At 42.6% G+C, this 21771-nt stretch overlaps 1 protein-coding gene and 1 non-coding gene across 4 annotated transcripts in view; one reads left to right on the top strand and one right to left on the bottom strand.

Moving 5' to 3' along the window:
* Positions 1 to 2852: 2852 nt before the first annotated feature.
* Positions 2853 to 21771, top strand: part of LOC138208986 (uncharacterized) — a 43838-nt gene continuing 24919 nt past the window's right edge. Inside the window, exons 1-3 of one of the 3 annotated variants that reach the window (XM_069167274.1) lie at positions 3121 to 3147; positions 10473 to 10534; positions 12386 to 12499. The gene's annotated coding sequence lies outside the window, so the exon portion shown is untranslated. Of the gene's footprint in view, positions 3148 to 3683; positions 8056 to 10472; positions 10535 to 12385; positions 12500 to 21771 lie in introns of all 3 variants that reach the window. The other 2 variants (XM_069167276.1, XM_069167275.1) reach the window with 2 other exon arrangements.
* trnar-ucu (transfer RNA arginine (anticodon UCU)) lies at positions 7235 to 7326 on the bottom strand. Its single transcript is given in 2 exon segments — positions 7235 to 7270; positions 7290 to 7326. It is a non-coding gene; the product is annotated as a tRNA-Arg (tRNA).

Genomic DNA, 21771 nt, shown 5'->3' on the forward strand with positions numbered 1-21771 from the left:
CTGATTCATTTACAACCAAAGATTCTCATTGAACAGTCACTTGGGTGACTGGGTAAGGGTGAGCAATATGGATGAAATCCTACAACACATGAAGAGTTTATATGATGCTATATAAAACATGATGCTTTGTTGTCACAAATTAAACCCAACAGTAAATACAAATACAGCACAATACACCGATTTATTGTTTGACAGAAAAAAGTGGCAACTGCACTGAAAAAATGTTGGATCACTTTGAAAAAAAAGTTATCCATCAGAATTTTTTTTGTCGATGACTCCCGCTGCTACTTTATATTCTATGCAAATAAAAAAAAAATTGCTTCAACCAGAAACATAAATTACAAAATTCCATTTAAATGAACACACAAATGAGTGAGAAAAAAAACACTGAATAAACAACAGCATTGCTTTATTTTTACAAAAAGTTGGGACGGGGTCATGTGTATCCCTGTGTTGTATCAACAGCACTCTGTAAATGTTTAGGAAGTGAGGAGACCAGTTGCTGGAGTTTTGAAAGTGAATTGTTGTCCCATCCTGGCCTGATGTAGGATTTCAGCTGTTCAACAGTTCGGGGTCTCCTTTTTTGTATTTTTCTGTTCATGATGCACCAAATCATTTGAATGGGTCACAGATCTGGACGGCAGGATGCCAGTTTATCACCCGAACTCTTCTTCTATGGAGCCATGCTGTTGTAATACGTGCCGAATGTGGTTTGACATTGTTTTCCTGAAATAAACAAGGCCTTCCCTGAACAAGACGTTGTCCAGATGGCAGCATATGTTGCTCCAAAACCTGAATATATCATTCAGTATTAATGGTTCCTTCCCAGATGTGCAACCTACCTATGCCCTGTGCACTAATGCATCCCTGTACTGTCAGGGATGGTGGCTTTTGAAATGATAACAAGCTGGATGCTCCCTCTCCTCTTTAGCCTGGAGGGGGCAGCAAACATGATTTCCAAAAAGAATCTCAAATTTGGATTCGTCAGACCACAGGACAGTTTTCCACTTCACCTCAGTCCATCTTAAATGAGCTCGGGTCCAGAGAAGGTGGCGGGGTTCCTGGATCATGTTTATATCTGGTTCCTTCTTTGCATGGTCGAGTTTTAACCTGCATTTGTGGATGCAGCGATGAACCGTGTTCACAGACGATGGTTTTCAGAAGTGTTCCTGAGCCCATGCAATGATTTCCACAACAATTTTTTTTTTTTTTTTTTTTTTTTTTTTTTTTTTTTTTTAATGCAGTACCGCCTTAGGGCCCAAAGATCACGACTATCCAATATTCAGCCTTTTCCCTCGTATACAAAGATTTCTCCAGATTCTCTGAATATTTTAATGATATTATCAACCGTAGATGATGAAATCCACAAATTCTTTGCAATTTGGAAATTGGAAGGAACATTATTCTTGCCTTATTGTTGCAGTATTTGTCCATGTTGTCTTTGACAGAGTGATGAACCTCTCCCCATCTTCACTGCGGAGAGACTCTGCCTCTCTAAAATGTTCTTTTTATACCCAATCATGTTACTGATCTGTTGCCAGGTAACCTAATTAGTTGTGAGATGTTCCACCAGGTGTTTCTTTTGTACTAAACAACAATAACATTTCTCAGTTTCAATATTTGATCTGCTGTCTTTGGTCTATTTGCAATTAAATATGGGTTTATGTGACTTCAAAATCATCGCATCTGTTTTTATTTAAATTTCACACAGCCTGCCAACTGTTTTGAAATGTTGTTGGGTTTCTCTTTATAATACTTTAAAGTCTTAAGTGCCCTGAGATGACTTATGATGACATTTGGTGCTATATAAATAAAAAATGAATTGAATTTTAAAATTAAGTTAAATCAATTTAGAAACTAAAAATAGATTTAAAAAAACAAACAAGAATAAAAATTAAGACAATTGCATGCATTAAAGAAATAAAAGCTGTAATATTAATAATAATCAGATAGATAGATTGATGATAGAGGTAGTAAAAATATAAAATATAAAAATGTAAAGCTTATACGAATAAAAACAGAATACAATTAAATAACATTGCAACGGTCAGCAGTAAAGTTAAATAGGACCTAGAAAAACACATTAAATAGAATAATGAGATGAAAAATGTGTAAAAGTAAGAATACAATAATAAAATGGGAATGGAATAAAATAAATAAAGCAACGATATAAGTTATTGAAATATATATAAGAGCTGTTACTGCATTAATTCGTGGATGTTTTATTCAGGTAGACAAAACATAAACTAAAGGGTTAACTTAAGTAAAGGACCTGAATACTTCTAACACCACTGTTATAATACTGTATTAGCAGTGAATAGCAGTGAACGGCCACGAGGGGGCGACAGAAACCCTTTATCAGTCTGTGTGTAGTTATCGTTGCCACTTCATTCCAATATTTTCTGTTTATGGTGTTTCACATTTCAGTTCTTTACAAAAACAAGATATGAATTCACAGAAATGTCTGCTGTGATGTGAGTCCCTCTCCCTGCTGCTGTTTTGAAGCGCGGGAATTCTCCATCCCATTCAGGTCCGTTCGTATTGTAGTAGAAAACACGCACGCGACACGCAGGTGTGCAAACAACAAGGAGCACGCGCCCTGTCTCCATTCTCCACTGTTTGTTTTTTTCTCTCAAGGCTGTGTCGCGCGCAGCAGCCCGGCATCACAATTCAAACTTTGTGCGTGCGTGTGTGTGTGTGTGTGTGTGTGTGTGTGTGTGTAAGAGAGAGAAACGCACACACATAGAGAGAGAGACAGAGAGAGAGAGCGAGAGAGAGCGAGAGAGAGAGCGCGAGAGAGAGAGAGAGAGAGAGGTGGGAGTGTTGAGTGAGTGAGATTACCGTCGTTTAAGCCGCGTGCGCCTCAGCCGTCCGCATCTCACGCGCTTCACCTGCCCCGGGGACTTTATCAAACGCACCTCTTCGGTATATATTGTGGTTCCTCGCGCCGCCCAGGTGTTCTGGATTAACGGACTTCTTCACTCTCTCGGGAAGGTGCGGCGCTTTTCGCTTTTATTTATTTATTTTTTGTTGTTTTTTTTTTTTGTTGCGGCGCTTTTCGAAGTTGCTCCACATCCAGGACGGTCGGGACGGCCCGCCCTGCGCTCAGGAGCGGATTAGAGAGGGAGAAACCCGCTACTCGGTTAGGTAAGGTCTTTACACCTCACCGCCACATACAGCCAAACCGGACCGAATAACCGAGCAGACGTGAAGCTCCCCCCAAAAAATAGATTCCTGTCAATCCAAATTATGTTTGTTTTCCTTCGGTGAGTCGCTGCGAGCTCGCGATGCAAATGACGGTGATGTGGGTCGACATTTGTTTTACCGAAAACAGCGTAAATTTATGTGCAAAAAAAAAAACCAACAAAAAAAAGTCCGTGTTATTCCACCAGCTGTTAGCTTGTTTGTATCTTAAGCAAAAAAAATAAACAGTTAAAGCTTCATGTTTTTAATTTATTTCCTGATTGACATCTTAACATTTAGACAATTACAAAAAACAATAAAAAAAAAAAATAAAGCAGCTCGTGCTCTGCCCAGTTTGGAGTGTGCAGGTGAAAGCTGCCACCCGTTCACGATTTTTGTACCTCAAGTCCGGTCTCGGTCAGATGATGAAGGGAGGGCTGCACGTGAAGAAGGCAGGTCGATAAAAGGGATATTTATTTATTTATTTATTTATTTTCAAGCTTCGTGGGAGTCTGAGACCTGGACCGGTGCGCGGAGGTGTCTGGGAGGTGGTGGTCCCGTCATACTGCTCCCACATTACATCACAGAGACCAGACTGCTCCCAAGAGCGAGTGACTCAGACATTTTCTAATTCAACTGCTGCTAAAGAATTGATGAATGGACTGATAGTACCTGTGTCTGCGTGAATATGTTTTACCAGTGCATCACAGTAACCAGGACCGTGCACAAACACACTCCTGCGTCTGTGCTGTTTTTGTGCCGTATCACGCCTCAGTCGTTGTGCGGCTGCCGCTGTATCATGTTGATGTGCACATGTGTGTGTGTGTGTGTGTGTGTGTGTGTGTGTGTGTATCCCCCGTGTTTCGTGCACACACAGCAGAAGCCCCTGACACACTCAAGAGCTGAAACAGAGGCAGAAGAAGAATACGAGGCCGGCTGTGTGTTTGAAGGCCCTCCCAGGCTTTACTAATGTATGATGTTATTTTTAGGCTCGGCTACATTTTTGATGCTTCGTATTTGTCAAGTTTAATACTGAGTGAAACACTCGGGTGTGTCTGTCAACCCACTTTGTACGTAACAAACGCACGCAGGCCCGCGCGCGCGCGCACGTACACGCACACACACACACACACACACACACTTCTGCCTGTACATGTTTAGACACAAAAAAAAAAAGAAAAAAGGATGGATGCTTCAAAGGCCCCGGTGGCGCCGCAGTTTTACTAATTATCGTGGAGTTGTGTGGGACTTTTCAACGTTAGAAACAGCGTTTGACATGAGACCGTGCACTCACACACAGCTTTAGTCCCCAATGTATTCTCCCTCAGCTTCCTCTTGACAGTCAGAACCCTAAAGCTTTACACCCAGAGTCAAATTGTATTTCCCCCAAAATACCATAAATGTCACGCGTTGAACTCTTGACCCCATAATTCAATGTCTGACTTCACATTGAGCTATACTTGGGCTACTTTAAAAATATTGTAAGAGTTAAATCCCCTTTTTTGAAAAGCTTCTGCAAACATCTGAGACCGTAAAAGTGACTACAAATTAGAAGCAGAAGGAGTCTCCAGCTTTTCTCCGACTTCTTAACAGCAGAGCGGTTCAATCAGGAAACCTCGGAGAGTCTGCTCTAACGGGGTCTAAGAGGTTTTAGGTCAACCCTAATCTCCTTTGTCGTACGCAGACAGCACTTTCAGCCAGTTTGGCTTCAGACTGAAACACCTGATTAAAGGGTTTTCCGACGACAGCAGAAATAGTTCTTTAAGCGCTTTTAAGTGCAGCTGGGCCCATCGGAGGCCGTCTATCAGTTCTCATAGGACCGAGACAGACCATAAACTCATTCCAGCCTGCTGATTCAGTTGACTGTCTTTTACTGCTGGGCCTCAGTAAGATTCTGGGAAACTCGGCGTGATATGAAACCTCAAGAGTGTAACAAACATTTCTAATCTGAAACCTACGTCAGTTTTGGAGGGTGTCTAGAAGCCACAGAGGGTAACGGTTTATCAAGCTAACAGAAGGGTAACGTCATGCCCGAAATGCAAAGTCACAGAGGGAAAAGAGGAGGTTGTCGGGAAGATCAACATTTTCCTCTGACGTAGACTATTATCCAAGTTATAGAGACAAACTCTACGTGACTAAAATTACAATATATTAGCTGAACCAACCAAACATGAACTTCCACGACCTCTGACCTTTCTGTAAACGTCAGCAAACACATCACAACTCGTGAACTCCAGGCTTTTAGAATATTTAGAGTTCTGACCTCGTGAATGCCACAAGAGGGCGCCGTTCATACGGACTCTTCTCATGTACACTGTAAATACGACAACATTTGAACGCAGCATGCATAGTTTGCTTTTAGGTGCATTACTGCTACCTTCTGATGAGAGTAACACATTACAACCAGGCGCAGGTAAAGAAAAAAGGGAAATAAGGAAGAACTACAGTCGCATTTACTGATTTAAAAAAATATATATTTTAATGACTATTTGAATGCTTGAAAATTGTGACCCATCTCAAGTTGTCACTTTGGACTTTAGATTTATGGACTCTGTTGACACATTTAAAAAAAAAAAATCAGCCCAAGACCCATTTGTTTAGACTTGTTGTTTTTTTTGTTCTGTTATTATTTCTGGTCTTATTTTGTTCTTTTGTCCCTTCATCGTGAAGCACTTTGCGATTTATGCTCTGGAAAGGTGCTATACAGATACATTTACTTACTGTCTTAAACAAATGGGAGCCTGAGTTGCACACACATTGAGAGTTAACTCTGAGTGAAGCAGATATATTGTACGAAATGATATAAGCTTTTGAAATTGAAAATATTTGTATATTCATAGACTCTGGATTTTCCATTGAAAAATTAGGCGCAAGAATTTCCAACCAGGTAATTGAACCTTCTTATAGAAAAAAAAAAGACATAAAGACACAAATTATTATTCAGAGAATTTTTTTTTTATACATTTGTGAACATGTCAAGATCTATAATTAGATTGCACAAGGCTAATTCCAGAGTAAGCACCAGAGCAGGTCTAATTGCCGACATGTCAGAGGATCAATTATCCTGCTCAGCGATAAAGTCATTGTCTGTTTGTCTCAGTCTCATTAAGAAAACTGAACAATTCGCTAAAACACGTGTGAATAGAACAAATAGAAACCGGGTTTGCAGCAATCCCACCTCGTATTCTATTTTCACATCTACCATAAGCACTCATTTAGTTCATTGACAGTGGAGATCGAAGACAAATGTGCCTTCTGACTCAAAGCCAACTTCCTGTTCCCCCGACTCTCAACACTTACTATAAATTGCATTGAAATGTGAATCAACTAATGAGATCATCTGAGCCTTCGCTCAGTTATGCAGAAATATCTCTAAACTTTGTGCTGAAGGGGAGACTGGTCCTGTGGCCAAAAATAGATTCATGTCTCCAAAGTATCATTTATTTTCAATGTCAATAATTTGATTCTCTCTCTAGCCAATGTTTAATATTTATTAAGAAGGCAACAGAAACAATGCATTGAAGCAAATGTTCTGCTACACGTACAAAGGTGGATCGATAAGTTCAGAGACTGCTCCTGTTTCAAGCAAACGATTCACAGTACAGTGATGCGCAGAGAACCTTCGTAAGTGAATACTTGAGTTTCATCGCTCGATCAAAATCAACACCCGAGTTCCACGTGTTTGTGAGCGTTGGTCCGGGTGAGTCGGTGATTTTACGCGCCTGAAACTTGAGCAGATTATTGGGGAACAGCCCCAATAATTTGTTTCTCTGAGGGAGGCAGCTATACTTGAACTAACAACCAGATAACAGTGCTAACAACCCTCAGACGGTCCCAGTAGAACTCGGTGTTGACAGTCTGACTCTGGGGGACGAATTCACGGTGACACAACCACCGCCAAAGTCAAAGAAATCCCACCTGCTGTCTCTCGACCTGACGCGACTTCTTCAGTCTTGGACAGTGAAGCTCCGCCCCCCCTCTTGAAACGTGAACTCAGAACATCTCGCCCGGCTCATCGACATCGGTTAAATCTAAGATTATGACTAAACATCGACTCTGGTGGGACTCGAACCCACAACCTTTGAATCACTTCTCCAGCGGTCAACTAGAAGTCCAATGCGCTATCCGTTGCGCCACAGAGCCACGTGCCTGTCGGTTGGGCTGGACGTCACAGAAGAACTCGGTCTTAACGCTCTGACAACCGGCTAACAAAAAGCTGATTTTACAAAAAAGCAGCGAAACTGAAGTCGAAAAACGGCAAACGATGGCAACAATGAACTAACAAAGCTAACGAACAGCTAGCTTTACCAAAAACTAGCTAAATTCAAGTTTACAAACGGCGAACGATGAACTAACAAAGCTAACAGTTAACTTCGCCAAAAACAAGCTAAACTCGAGTTAACGTCCAGCTAACGAACCGCTAACAATGCTAACAGTAGAACTTGGTGTTGACACCTGGTGTCTCCCGACCTGACGCGCCTTCTTCGGTCTTGGACAGTGAAGCTCCGCCCCTCTCGAAACCTGAATGTCACTCAGAACACCTCGCTCGTTGCTTCATCGCCGTAGACTTTCTGAAAAATGTCAAGGGTGAAATTGACCATTTCCAGATTTCGATCCAAAATCGGATGTTTCTCCCGTGCTGGTTTTGACAAAGCAACGAAATTTACATCATTCGCGATCTCGGACACCTTCATCCACCCTCGTATCGGCTGTTGCATACTTTTACTGGCGGGTGAATTTCGGTAGGAGCTGAGATGTCGGCGGTCAAAGGTTAATTGGGTGATTGCGCAGAGTGCTGCCCCAAATCCAGAACGGATACCTTCGTTGGAAATTACTCGTGGTGTTTATCGGGGAGAAGAAACTTCGCTCACGGTAATTATGGAGGTTGTTTTATCTTCCACGCTCTCCTGATGACTAATAACTAACTCTGGTTCACCTGCTGCATGTGGGACTTACGAGCCACACACGAGTTCACTCCGTGGCACAAACCACCCGCTGTCTGCGTCAATTAAAAGGTCTTTACGTCACCAGCATTGTGTGTGTGTGTGTGTGTGTGTGTGTGCGTGTGCGTGTGTGTGTGTGTGTGTGTGTGTCTGCGCTGTGAACTGCTAATTGGATTGTGCAGTCTCTGCTTCCCTTTGAAGAGTACATGTGATTCTTCAGGTTCAAGCGGAGAGAGGAAGAAAACTCAAAGAAATTAAACCGTTACTGAAAGCATAATCAAACCGAAGCATATATTTATATATATATATATATATATATATTATATTATATTGTATATACATTTATATATTATTTTATAACAATATTATGTCACAGTTTCAATTCAGCTTTCACTTTTGCTGTCAAAACGTAAAGACTTCTAATCAAAGGGCACAGGAAGTGAGGAGGTTTGTATTTATGGAATACAGGATTTAAAGCGGGTGAAACTTTATCAACAGAAATATGAGGAAATAAATACATTAAATGGTGCGTTTAAAGTACTTTATTTCACTGCAAGATTTAATTTGAAGTGAGTATCCAGAGAGGGATGATTCCCTCCCGCTGTGCAGACATGGCGTGTTTTGTGCCGGATCTTTTTGGCTCCGCCTAACATCTGCTCAGCCTTATCTGCTGCTGCTGAGGCTTCTGGGTAATTTAGTCCAAACCGTGATTTCTGAGAACAAATTAAAAACACCAACCATAAGGCGTCGGTATTTCTGTGGTGAGTAATGTTGAGATTATTGTTAAAGGTTCGCTTTAAGGTGGAAATTAGTGATTGGACGTTCTTTGATTGACAGATACGATTAGCGGGAGGAAAACATCCAACTCTACCTACATGTTCTTTTCTACTCTTTAATCCAGTCTTAACCAGGAAAAGTGTGTTTTCGGAAGCCGTTACAAAAGCAGCTGAGCGGATGAACTTAACGCTGTGGTCAGTTTAGCTCTGAGCATTGTAGATTAAAAATTTAGACCTACATTTAACTGCTGTTGTCTGGAGTGTGAAACCCTTACACACCGACACACAGGTGTTTTCACTGCCTGATTAGTTGCTTTCATAAAGATATTTTAAAAACTATTAGTTTATAAAGTTCATTGACATTAGATAGTTCCCAGCGTCAGGGACCGTGTTCACCAAAGTCTTTTCCCCTGACTGCAACATATATATATATTTATTTATTTTTAACGGCAGCAGTGTGACGAGGCGCTGAGTGTAAAATCTGCACTGAACGCTTTAACCTTTTTTTTTTTCTAATTGCCAAAAGTTGAAAATTTTTCAACTTTGTTTAAAACGCTTTGCTCTACGCTGTCACTTTTTACCCAGCCGTCCAATCACAGAGAAGGAGGGGCGGGACAAATGCCACAAAGACTTAACCACAGACTGTATATAAAAGTCTTCGTAGCTTCCGGGTCTGAAAATGAGGCCGACGCAGAAGTGCCTGAAGCTGCAATACCAGCGAGTGCCACTAGAGGCCGGCTACAAAAAGCCTCCGGCTCCATAGACTCCCATTCAACTTCTTTGAATGGAAATACAAAGTCATTCAATGTTTTCCACGAGTTCTCATGGCGTCGTTCACAAAAGTCACTCCTTCTTATTAGTTTTCTGGTGATCCATCTGAAAATAATACTGTCATTAATAAGATATAAGGCCTCAAAATGCAGTATGTCTGGGTCTGTTGGTCTGTTTGATTGACAGGCCTTAATTCATGTTCTTTAAAATTTCACCACGAGTTATTTCGGGGTTGTTAGTGGCCAGGCAGGTAATTTCAATCGTTTTGTTTTCTTCTTCGGACTGTGTGGGACTGACTCAGCTTAATTTAACTTCACTTTCCTGTTAGTTTTATTGAGTGGAATGAATTATACCTTCATCATTGTTCTCGTTGTTCAGTGACCTCATGTAATTCCGACTCGGTTCAACCTCTGAAGACGTTCAGTCAGCCGCCATAATTAAACACACCTGTGAGGGTTTGCAGGGCTCCGAAGTCATTTAATAAAGAAGTTGGTTGAACAGTGTCGAGCTGCGTTCACAAAACTGTGGAGCCTCGACAGTTCAAGTTTGACTTGAAGCTGAAGGTTTGTGTCTGAAGACGCAGAAATGAGAGGGATGTTTTTAAAGTCTGATTTTACAAACGATCCTCCTTCGTCATAAAAATGCGCCTTGACCTTTGACCCTCTTGGTCGTATACGACACAATCCGTAGCGCGACGTTTGAAGTAAAAAGAAAAAAGGATGTGATTTGGAACGAGTACGCTTCCTTTTAATGCCTCTTCTTCTTCTTCTTTTTCTTCCTTTTGTGGGCGGAGCATTAGCGACGCCAGCCGTCTTGGTGGCTCAGTTGATGTGATGTAGCTTCTGCTGCAGAGGATTGTGGGTAAGAACAACGTGGTTGTCCCCGCCGCCTATAAAATGTAAACAAAACCAAACGCGGATGATGTTATCTGGAAGTGACAGAACCCGCCGCTGCTGCTGTGGTTATTTAACGCACGTTTGTACAGTTCTTTATTTTTTACATTTTTTTATCATTCATTTATTCTTTTTCTTTTCTGGAGATGTGGCGTTTTCTTCTTTTCCAATGGCGATGCAGGCATGGTGCGATGTCCTGATGGAGCGTCCCATTTTGCCTTTTTTATACCATTTCATGAACTCAAACACTCGAACACTATGCTGCACACGTGTGACGTCCGTCAAGGCCTTCACGCAGGCTTCAGGGTGTACTTTGGGATTTGGGCCACCCGGTCCAAATATGGGCACATCTGGCACCAAAAAAAACAAGATGGCGACGGCTAAACCGCCAGATTGAAGGCTCAAAAACAGAAGTTCACAAACCAGTGGGTGGGAACAACCTCTCTAAATAGGTTTCCCTTAAATTAAGATTATTTATTGACCATCTTGTCTGAAACTGAAACCTAAAAAGAATCTAAAAGCTGGTTCCCTGAATTCATTTGAACGTATAATTTAAAACACCGCGTCGACATACGTTCTTTAGGTTTCTTTCGGTACCCGTCGTGTCCTCTTCCTCATGATCTCTCATCGCGTCGCTCACATTTCCCTTTCTCATCTTTCCCTTCTTTGCAACCTCATGTGTTTCCTCCTCGTCCTCCTCCTCCTCCTCCTCCTCCTCCCCCTCCTCGTCATGTCCTCCTCCGTGTGCGTCGGTATGCCTGTTAGTTGTTGGTAGAGTGAAGCGGCTGCATTATCTAGATACATTATTGATGCACGCAGCACTCTGTCTGACATGCACACACACACACACACACAAACACACGCACACACACACGCACACGCACGCACATACACACAATCATCCAGCTGCTAACTCGCACAATAAGAACATGCATTCACTCATCAAATCAAACATATCGCCACACGTGCACACAAAGAAACAAACACACACAGGAGGGGCTCCGTTTGTTTTTAAATGTGAGCGTGCACGAGAAGGAAACGAAACAGCTGAACGTGCACGCTGCTTCGTTACGGTCGAGAGAACACGGCTAATTCTCTGTTCTTGTTTTTTTTAAGGAAAAGACGAAGCAGTCGGGCTTCTTGTGAACGCTGAGCTGCAGGTTGTTAGTTTGGGAGGACAATCGATGTTCAGAAACATCTGAAGATGATCTCAGAGGGAGAGAACCGCGTGAGACGAGGGGCAAAGAGTTGGAATTATGAAAGAGGAAAAAAAGTCCCGAGGAAGGAGAGTTTGAGTGGCGGGGAGGCGGCGGTGGGAGGGAGGGGGGAGGGAGGGAGGACAGAAGAGTTCCCAGCATCTCTTTTTCCCAGGGCTTTGTAAAGGCCTCATTAAATATGGATGGTGTTTGGAGCAGAGCAGGGGTAAGTGGGACTCCACAAACAGCACAGGCAGCCCAGGCAGGCCGGGCCCATCCTGCTGCGATGGAGCCCTGCTGTCCTTCTTCGCCTCGTCCGTCTCTCCGTCCGCCCGCCTCCGTCGACGACTCACTTTGCCGTCTTTTCGTCCACCCCGGCTTCGGCCCTCGATCGAACTCTCCTGATGGTGAAAGTGTCTGTTTTTTTTTTGTCTTCTCCTCCTCTTCCTCCCTCTTGACGATCACTGATTTTACTGAAGCTTCCCTCCATTGTTCACCCCCCCCCCCCCGGTCGTCGTCGCAGCTTTTACCCTCTTTTCTCATGTTAAAATCACGTGAGGAAGAGTCACCGTTGGTATAATTGTCGTCTAACTCTTTAATTCTGACGTTGTGTCTGTCCTCAGGAGATGAAGACGCGTCACCCCGGTCTTCTTCAGAGGAGTGATGGAGGAGCAGAGAGCGGAGCGGGACTGTAAGCGGCGCCTTCATGGAGCCCTGATCGGCAGGGCAGAGAGCAGGTGGGTGCGAGTCCGTCTCCGTAGAGAGTGAGACAGACGGAGACAGCGAGAGGGGGAGTGAGCGGTGGAACGGCGTGCGTCTGTTGCCCTAAACGGAGCTGTACGGTCGGTGACGATGAAGCTCCGTCTAATCTGGCTCAGCGGGAATGACGCACAAACTTCCTGTCATCGCCTGCAGACGCCCTGTCTAATCCCGTTTGTCTCCTCCGTGTCTCTGTGTGTGTGTGTGTCTGTGTGTGTGTGCATTCAGAGCTTCATGCACAAGTTGTAAGTAATGCATGTTCCAACATAAACGACACCCGACGTACACTTGCGGATAATTTACCTGACAAACGACAGGGAGGATGTTTGAGGGGAAGACGGGAGGATTCACGACAGTGTTCCTGCGTGTAGGCGACGAAAACGCTCGATAGCAACGTGAGGTATTAATGTTTTAATAAGTCATGATGCATATTATTGCGTTGCGTTTTCCTTTATCGTACTAAGACCGTGAGCTCTGTCTCGTCCAAGCGGCAACCGGCAGTGACGTCACCCCGTTGGTTTGGGAACGTCCGTTATGAAGCCTCCAGTTCAGATTCTGTCCGTCGCCATCTTTGCTAGTTCGGAGCGGTTTGGAGCAGGAAGTGACCGTATTTGGACGAGCTGGGGGAGGAGCCAGCGGTGGATCTGACCGATCTGATCAGAAACCTGACGATGCTACGTCCCGCCCACCGATAGATGCAACCTGACTGCACCGCAGGCCTGTCAATCAAACAGACACGCCCCCAAAAACACATCTTTTTGAGGCTTATTTTATAATTAATGACGGGATTATTTTCAGATGTACCGCCAGAAAACAATTTAGTGAATGATATAAAATTCTCAGTCAATAGAATTTCTCCACGAATTTCCTGTATGAGAAGTTGAATGGGAGTCTATGGAGGCTTTTTGGAGCCGACCTTTAGTGTTACTCGGTGGTATTGAAGCTTAAGGCACTTCTACATCGGCCTTATTTTTCAGAGCCGGAAGCCACGAACACGTTTATATACAGTCTATGATGTAAACACAACCAGAGGGCCAATAGTCCTTTATTTCATGATATGCATCATCCGTGGTCAGCTTATGATTTTACCGGTTTAAGTTCTCCCCCCGTGAAACCACTGTTACAAACACAGACTTCATATAAAAGTGTTTGTAGCTTCCAGATCTGAAAAATAAGGCCCATCGAAAACGTACAGTACGCACAGCGTGTACAGGATTACAGCGACCAGCGCCACAATGCTAAAGATGATGTTTTGCACATTCCTTATTTATCATATTCAAAAATCTTAGTCCATCACGCTAACATTTAATACTACATTTAATACAAACCATAAAAATAAATTAAGCTTAATAGATAAATTATTTCTACCACAGCGTGGAAGTCATTAATTCTCCCTTCAAGCCACGTTTAAACTTTTTCATGAAAAATAACATCAGACACAAAATATTATTCTTTATTTACCTGGTTAGAATTTCCTAAAATTACATCAGTGCTTCCTCTCCTTATTTGAAAATCCCAAATCTTTAAAAGTGCAAAACAGTTTCACTCAAAAAGTTAAATACAAAAGGTCTCCTACTTTACTCTCAGACTCAGTGTTTGTACAGTGCAGGCGTCAAGTTTCCACATCGCACCGGTGTGAGTTACAAGTATTTGCGATGTCACAAATCCGGCTCCTAGGTGCACATTTTAAAGTTAATTTGTAGGTCACCTGAGTGTTTACTGTTCGATTTTTTTTGTGGATGAATATAAATTGATTATCTGAAGGTTGACTGATTGAAGTATGATTTTAAAATTGACCTATTTTGATTTAATATCCATTAAATTGAATAAGATGCACGTCATTTTTAATCCGACCCACCTTTTCAGTGTTTTACTGCCCGCTTTACTGCTTTCGGTCGTCCGTCGCTGCAGCGTTATTACAACAACAGGGCTCGGGATGTGGGGGGGGGAGAAAGGGATGGGTGGGGGGGGGGGGGGGGGGAAGGAGGAATAAAGTAGCATCAGCTTCACTGAACTAAAGAATATATCATTAAAGAGGGGACGAGGGAAGAATATGGAGAAAAGGGAGGAGAGATGACAAAGTGAATGAATAAATGTACACGAGAGTGTGAGCAGTGGGGGAAAAGGCTGTAAGTGCTGCTGCAGCCCCATTAGTCAGCTTGTGTGTGTGTGTGTGTGTGTGTGTGTGTGTGTGTGTGTGTGTATGTGTGTGTGTGTGTGTGTGTGTGTGTGTGTGTGTGTGTGTGTGTGTGTGTGTGTCTCTCTCTGCAGCATTTGTTACATTGCCCAGCTCGAGTCCCAACAGTCAGAAAAAAAAGCAAACATTTCTGGCACAGATTTGTGTTTCCTGCAGCAGCCTTAGAAGAGACACGTGCTACCTGAAACGAAGCTGGACTGAATTCCTATCTGAACAAACTGTCACCTGATTACCGTGTTATTTATTTTATATTATTATCTGTACTATCGTGAAGCCCCTGCGGCGGTAGTCCCAGTCTGTTACTGTTTCTTGGTGTGTGTGTGTGTGTGTGTGTGTGTGTGTGTGTGTGACCGGTGCTGTGGAGCTGTTAAAGGTGCAAACACACACACACACACACACACACACACACACACACACACACACACACACACACACACACACACCCATCCTCCCTGATACTGCTGACTTCCACACTCCATTGTCAGTTCATATCATTTTATAAACTTGATCTAAGTAAATCTCCTGGGTGGATTTCCTTCTTTGTCACTTTCTTTGAGCCAGTTTGTGTCAATGATAAAACTCACAAAGTTTTTATTTTTATGCAACATTATGTTTGGTAAAAATAGAGGCAATTCAGGAGAGGAGGTGTGAGGAAAAACTTAGCGCATGAGCAGAGAAGTTTTTCTTCTCATAGAGTCTGAATCATGTAGTTAGTTTAAAGTTAGAGATGAACCAGCTGTGCTCATTTTATAATTATATTTTTAAGTAGGTTTGTGTCAGCTGGCCCTAATGACTGTAAAGAACTGTAAAGAGGAGCATAGAGCATCAGCTTTACCCGCTCTTGTCAATTTGAGCACAGTAAGATTTCGTGGGGCAAAAAAAACATCTGCAGTAAATTTGTCATTTTGTAAAGTCACTGTAGAGCTGCACAATTATGGATAAAATGAAAATCCGTGAATGAATTTTTTTTGGGGGGGGATGGGATTAGAATCGAGATCATGAATATATCACGATTAATTTTTTTTTTTAAATGTTAGTTATAAATTATTTGTATTTACCTAAAACAGAAGACAAAAAAATATATAAAAAATATGATTGAGCCTGATACTGAATGAGATATTCTAGTAAAATATTTAAATTTAAATATTGAGATTAATCAAGGACATCTTGTAAATTTCAGATCAATTGAATCAGTTAAATGTTTCTACTAAGTCTAATAAGACACTCATGACTCAAAATGTTTAGAAACTACAGACTTCAGATGATTTATCATCACCGAAGAACATGACAGAAGATTGCGTCATATTTATCAGTTTGGTTTATGCTGGTTCTGCATCACGTGGTGTAACGCTGTGCTGTGATTGGTTGATTTGAGAGATGGAGCGCTTGTTTTGATGTAGCTGAATGAAAATGTGTCGGAATTGTAGTCATTTAAAAAGGAGACCGCAGAGAGACATGAATATAGATTGTGATTAATTGTACAGCTCAAACTCACTATGAACAAATTTGGTCATCGGACACTAAGTGCACATTATACATCATACTATATTTACACAGGAAACATAATAGGTTTGGACATACTGATGTCTTATTATGTCCAAAAGTGGCTGCTGAATGAATGCCAGTTTTATCATCACTTAATTAAAATGATAGCAATGAAATGAAAATATTTGAAAGCACAAAAACAAAATGTTATTTTCACTCTTATTTGTAATTTGTCTACTGTGTCAAAAGCTTTGAATTCAGCCTCAAACATGACTCAATTTTCCCCTGATCATCTCCATCAATCTGTGGGGGTGGACATAATAACACACCAATGAGCATCAGGACAGATGGATACGCTTGGTCTCTAACTTTTAAACTATATTTTGCGCCATAATAAGGATGCACGATTCTGATGCTGGAGTATTTCTTCAAGCTCCATTTCTGTATTTATGTCGAAGCACAAACACAGCGATAAACAGAAATCTGATTCCTCCCTCATCAACAGTAATCTAATAGAAAGAGAAGGAAACGGGCTCAGAGAGGGTTGGACGGTGAATAGTGGCAGAAAGACATTCATGTGAGGAAGAACGGACCGTAAACATATCCATCAAATCTACAATATGTCACATTTATCATTTATTTAAATAGGGTCTGGGAGTTTAAAGTATTTCTTTGGACTTCCGTGGAGTATTTTTTTTTTTTTTTAACAATCATCAGTATCTCCAAACATCTGTCTGCATGCTGGGGTTGCCAGATTGGCCCTGTGTTGTAACATGCAGGTCAGCAGGTAGAGCTGGTATCTGGCAGCACATCCTGCAGAGCTGTAGATGAACGTATCGGGCCGATGACCAAGACTTAATTCAAAAAATTTGAGGACTTCCGAATGTCAGATTTTCTTTTGCCTTTGTTCCTTCAAACGACCAATAAATTCTGGATTATTTTGAATACTTTTAGGCTTTTAAAACCTGTTCAACACTTGGTGAGGGGTCACGTGTAGATTGTGATTCAAGCCGAAAAGGTAGCAAATCATTACTTTTTCCTACGTACGTTTTGTAAAGTGCAACGTCAGCAGATCTTTATTACTTTTTTCTTTTCTACTGTTGCCTGAGATAAGCACTTCCTGTATCTTTACTGGACATGCAGAGATCCAATTGATATAGATTTTCTCATCTTTCTCTTGGCAAAAAGACAAACAAGGGTGCAGTGGGTCGGTGTGAAAGCTTCTCTCGCACCTGAGCTGTTTAGCGCCGCTGCTGTCGCTCACGTTGGTGTGGAGGCTGTCATTCAAAGTCTGGTGTGGAGCGAGCTGGTTGAAAAATGAAGTTCCTGAACTTTGAACTCTGGTGTGGTTTATTTCTGGTTTCAGAGCAGCCTGAAACCACAACATTGTGTAACAGTACATCTCTGTCGCATTAAGTCAAAATCGGAACTGCTATTGAATAAACATCGTCCGTGTATTGATTGTGGGTACAGTCGAGGAAGCAGTCTATATAAGCAAACGATAGATTGTGGAAATATTTGGTAACTATAGTAACACATACGTGCATCAGTATTTTGTTTTTCTGATCCGACAGTGAAAAGAAGTTCAATCAGAGGTGTGTTGCACTTGTCTGTTTCGGTGCAGGAGTGTTTGTCCATCTATATTTATCACATGATTAATAAATGTGCATGAGCATCTTTCTTTGTTTGCTCTTGGTGACCACTAGAGAAGATAAATAAACACACAAGGTACAGTAAAGTAATGAAAAAGAAGCTGCAGTAGAACTAAAGGTGAAAGCATCATTTTGTTCTTTGGTCTGTTGTGGAGTTGAACTGAGGTTGTGAAAGTAACCTAAACAGGACTTCATGCTCCCCACGCTAAAAGTGACGTCATTACTGCTGGCGCACGGTGCACATTGGTGTTCTCCTGGTTATGTGTACCTTTGTTTTTTTTTTTTGTTGTTGTTTTTTTGTAATATGATGGTGTGTATTAAGTGGCAAAAACTGCAGTTCCCCAGATGGCCTTTTAAAGGTTGTCTACAAAAGTGAGTCAATTCCATCAACCCACGACAGACTGCATATAAAAGTGTTCGTAGCTTCCAGGTCTGGAAAATCAGGCCGATGCAGAAGTGCCTTAAGCTGCAATACCACCGAGTGCCACTAGAGGTCGGCTCCAAAAACCCTCGGGGTCCACAGACTCCCATTCAACTTCTCTCATGATATACAAAGTCAATACATGTTTTCCACCAGTTATCTCGGTGTTGTTAGTTAAAGTCGCTCCTTATTAGTATTCTGGCGGTCCATCTGAAAAGAATCCCTCATTAATACGAAAATAAGATTTTTAAAAGATGTGTTTGATTGACAGGCATGTGGTGCAGTCAGGTTACAGCTATTGGTGTACGGGACGTAGTATCGTCAGATTTCCAATCAGATCAGTGTGATCCGCTGCTCACTCACTGCCAAGCTCGTCCAAATATGGTCACTTCTGGCTCCAAAATACCAAGGTGGTGACTGACATAATACAAAACTTGAGGCTGTAGATTTCCGGTTCAAAAGTCAAAAGTGTTGATTGACGCTTGGTTGATGTGCATGATGACCAATGTGTAAACATGGCAGTTTAGGTGTAGATCCCAAAATTCAACCCGGGAAAAGTTCCAGTCACAGACCTTCCTTCAAATCTCATGACTCTCTAATCCAACATGGACAACAGCGACTACAAAAGCAGTAAATACCTAAAATCCCACCATTACACTCTGAGAAACCCAAACCTTCCAGGAGTCAGCAATCGATGCCCCGAGAGTCTTTATGAAAGGTGTTGAGAAAAGCGACACGTCTTTGAGAACGTTGGGTTAAAGCGATACAGTATTAAGTTCCCAGAGGTCTCTAATATTACACCTTGTCAAAAAAAAAAAAAATCAGCTGACGTTCCTGTCTCGAACGCTGCGGTTGCAGAAAGGGAACAGCTTTGCGTCCTCGACGCTGTTTTTACCAGTGTGGATTTGATCAGACTGCTGGCCTTGTACTTTATCAGTGTCGTCAATCAAAGCCACTTAGCAGGGAAAACATGTTGATGGGATTAGAGGGGATTGGAGGTGTATGAGGGCCTTCTCCCAGTGTTTGAAATGCAGACACATTTGGCTGCGATCCCTCCTTCATTGTAGTCAATCTTCCACAAAGCCAGGATGTCAGAGTTTTAGTTTCTTTATATTCACCGAGAAATGTACCAACAACAAAATCCAGACTTTTATTAAGTCTGAACCACAGACTGTATATTAAAAGTGTTCATAGCTGCCAGGTCTGAAAAATGAGGCCGATGCAGAAGTGTCTTAAACTGCAATACCACCGAGTGCCACTAGAGGTTGGATCCAAAAAGCCTCCATAGACTCCCATTCAACATCTCTCATGAAATACAAAGGAAATACAATTTCTCCACCGGTTATCTCGGTGTTGTTAGCAAAAGTCGCTCCTTTTTATTAGTTTTCTGGCAGTCCATCTAAAACTAATCCCGTCATTAATTAGAAAATAAGCTTCACAAAGACGTGTTTTTGGGGGCGTGTCTGTTTGATTGACAGGCCTGTGGTGCAGTCACGTTGCAGCTATCGGTGGGCGGGACGTAGTATCGTCGGGTTTCCAATCAGATCAGTCAGATCCACCGCTCGCTCCTCCCCCAGCTCGTCCAAATATGGTCACTTCCTGCTCCAAACCTCTCCGAACTAGCAAGATGGCGACGGACAAAATCTGAATTGGATATATATATTATATTCATAACGGCCGTTCACAAACCAACGGGAAACGTCACTGTTGATTGCCGCTTGATCTGAACACGTCAGAGGAAAAACAGCGTGACTTCGATTCTACAGAGAGAACTATCTGAAGCAGCTCCGTTTACTCCACAGCGGTGTCATGCTGTTTATTGAAGTACCAGACTCTGGATTATTCATCTAAAGTGTGACAACATGTTCCTGCAAATGTTTCACAATAAAAGTACTATTAATGAGGAGCTTCTTTCTAATGAGGGCTTTTAATTTGAAATAATACAGGAAGTGTTGAGTTTGTATTTGGGTGTAATGCAGTAGTGTCTGAGCGTCATTCCAGCAGCGCTACACTCAAACGTAATTTCAGACGTTACCTGTTTAGTTCTGGGGGGGGGGGGGGGGACTCTCCAAAAGAAAGCTCGTTTGATTCTGATCCTTTACAAACCTGAGTACACTTCTGCTTCGTGTCTCTGCAACCTGAGAGGTGAGCGAAGCAAACAGGAAGGGAGAGATGTGTAGAACGAGATATGGAGGAGTTAAGAGAGGATGAAGAGGGAGGAACAGAAGAGGGGTGTTCACAGACAGATGGATGGATAATGGGCTCGTGACTCAGGATCCCCCAGGAGTCGCTGCTGCCTCATTGTGTCACTCGGCACCTTCATCACTAACCCCTCCTCCTCCTCCTCCTCCTCCTCCTCCTCACCCATCACCGTCCACCGCGCGCACGTCTGTATTCCGTCCTCCTCTCCCTCGTTCCTCTGTTTCCTCTAATGGATGCTGCTAATGCTCTTCAACATCATCAGCAGCATCCGTCTGGGGGAGACTCCTTCCTGCAGCTGCTCGCTGGGGGACGCGGCAGGCCGGCTGAGGTCATTCACTCATTCACTCCGCCTCATTCATTCCCCCCCTCTCCCCCCCCCCCAAACACACACTCATATCTTCACCCTTTCATTCATCGATTATCTGCTCGTCGTTCCGCTCAGTTACTCGTTTGTTCCGCGTGAAATGACCCCTCCACTCTTTTTACCCACCGTGTGATTCATTCAGCACCAAAAGAGATCAGTAATTCATTCCTGTGTTCACTCGTTCATTCACTCTCACGCAGGCTGCCTGTCAAGAGTGTCTGTTTCTCCGTGGATTTAATGATGTGAGGAGGGTTTCAGGTATCAGCTAATGACCCAGTCTTTGTCTGACTGTCTGCATCATCTGTGTCTGCGTGTCTGCGTGTGCGTGTGTAGTAGTAGTCGTGAGCGAGATGGAGGAAACTCTACTAACGTTAGTCTGACGAAACCCCGCAGACACCAGAGGTGACCGGCGTCCATTACATCCGTCTCAACGGTTATTTATGACGGCCACCTTCCTCTCAGCAACACAGCGGTGAGCCGCTGAAAGGAAACACGTCGTTATCACAAATTATAAAGTATTAGTATCGATATTTATCGGTACTCAGAGGAAACAGACGAGCAATAATTCAGGATGAGAGCCAATTAGTCTGTATGATGACACGCGTGACATCATCGTTGGCCTCAGATGGTGTCGAATACCCACAAGTCCCACTGCAGAGAGGGGTGTGTGTGTGTGTGTGTGTGTGTGTGTGTGTGTGTGTGTGTGTGTGTGTGTGTGTCTGTGTGTGTGTGTGTGTGTGTATTCTGCAGTGTGATTTTACACCTTGCATTGTCTTATCAAAAGAAAGATTTCAGGATTTATTTTACACATTGGTGCATCACCTGAAAAATATGTTTTTATTTTTTTCGATTTATTATATTTTTGCCAGAATGTGAATACACAGACATAAATACATACATAAATCCCCACATCTCAAAATGCCCACACA

Source organism: Embiotoca jacksoni, unplaced genomic scaffold, assembly GCF_022577435.1.
Source record: "Embiotoca jacksoni isolate LCO1_2020_lvr unplaced genomic scaffold, fEmbJac1.0.p SCAF_4, whole genome shotgun sequence".
Taxonomy (NCBI): domain Eukaryota; kingdom Metazoa; phylum Chordata; class Actinopteri; family Embiotocidae; genus Embiotoca; species Embiotoca jacksoni.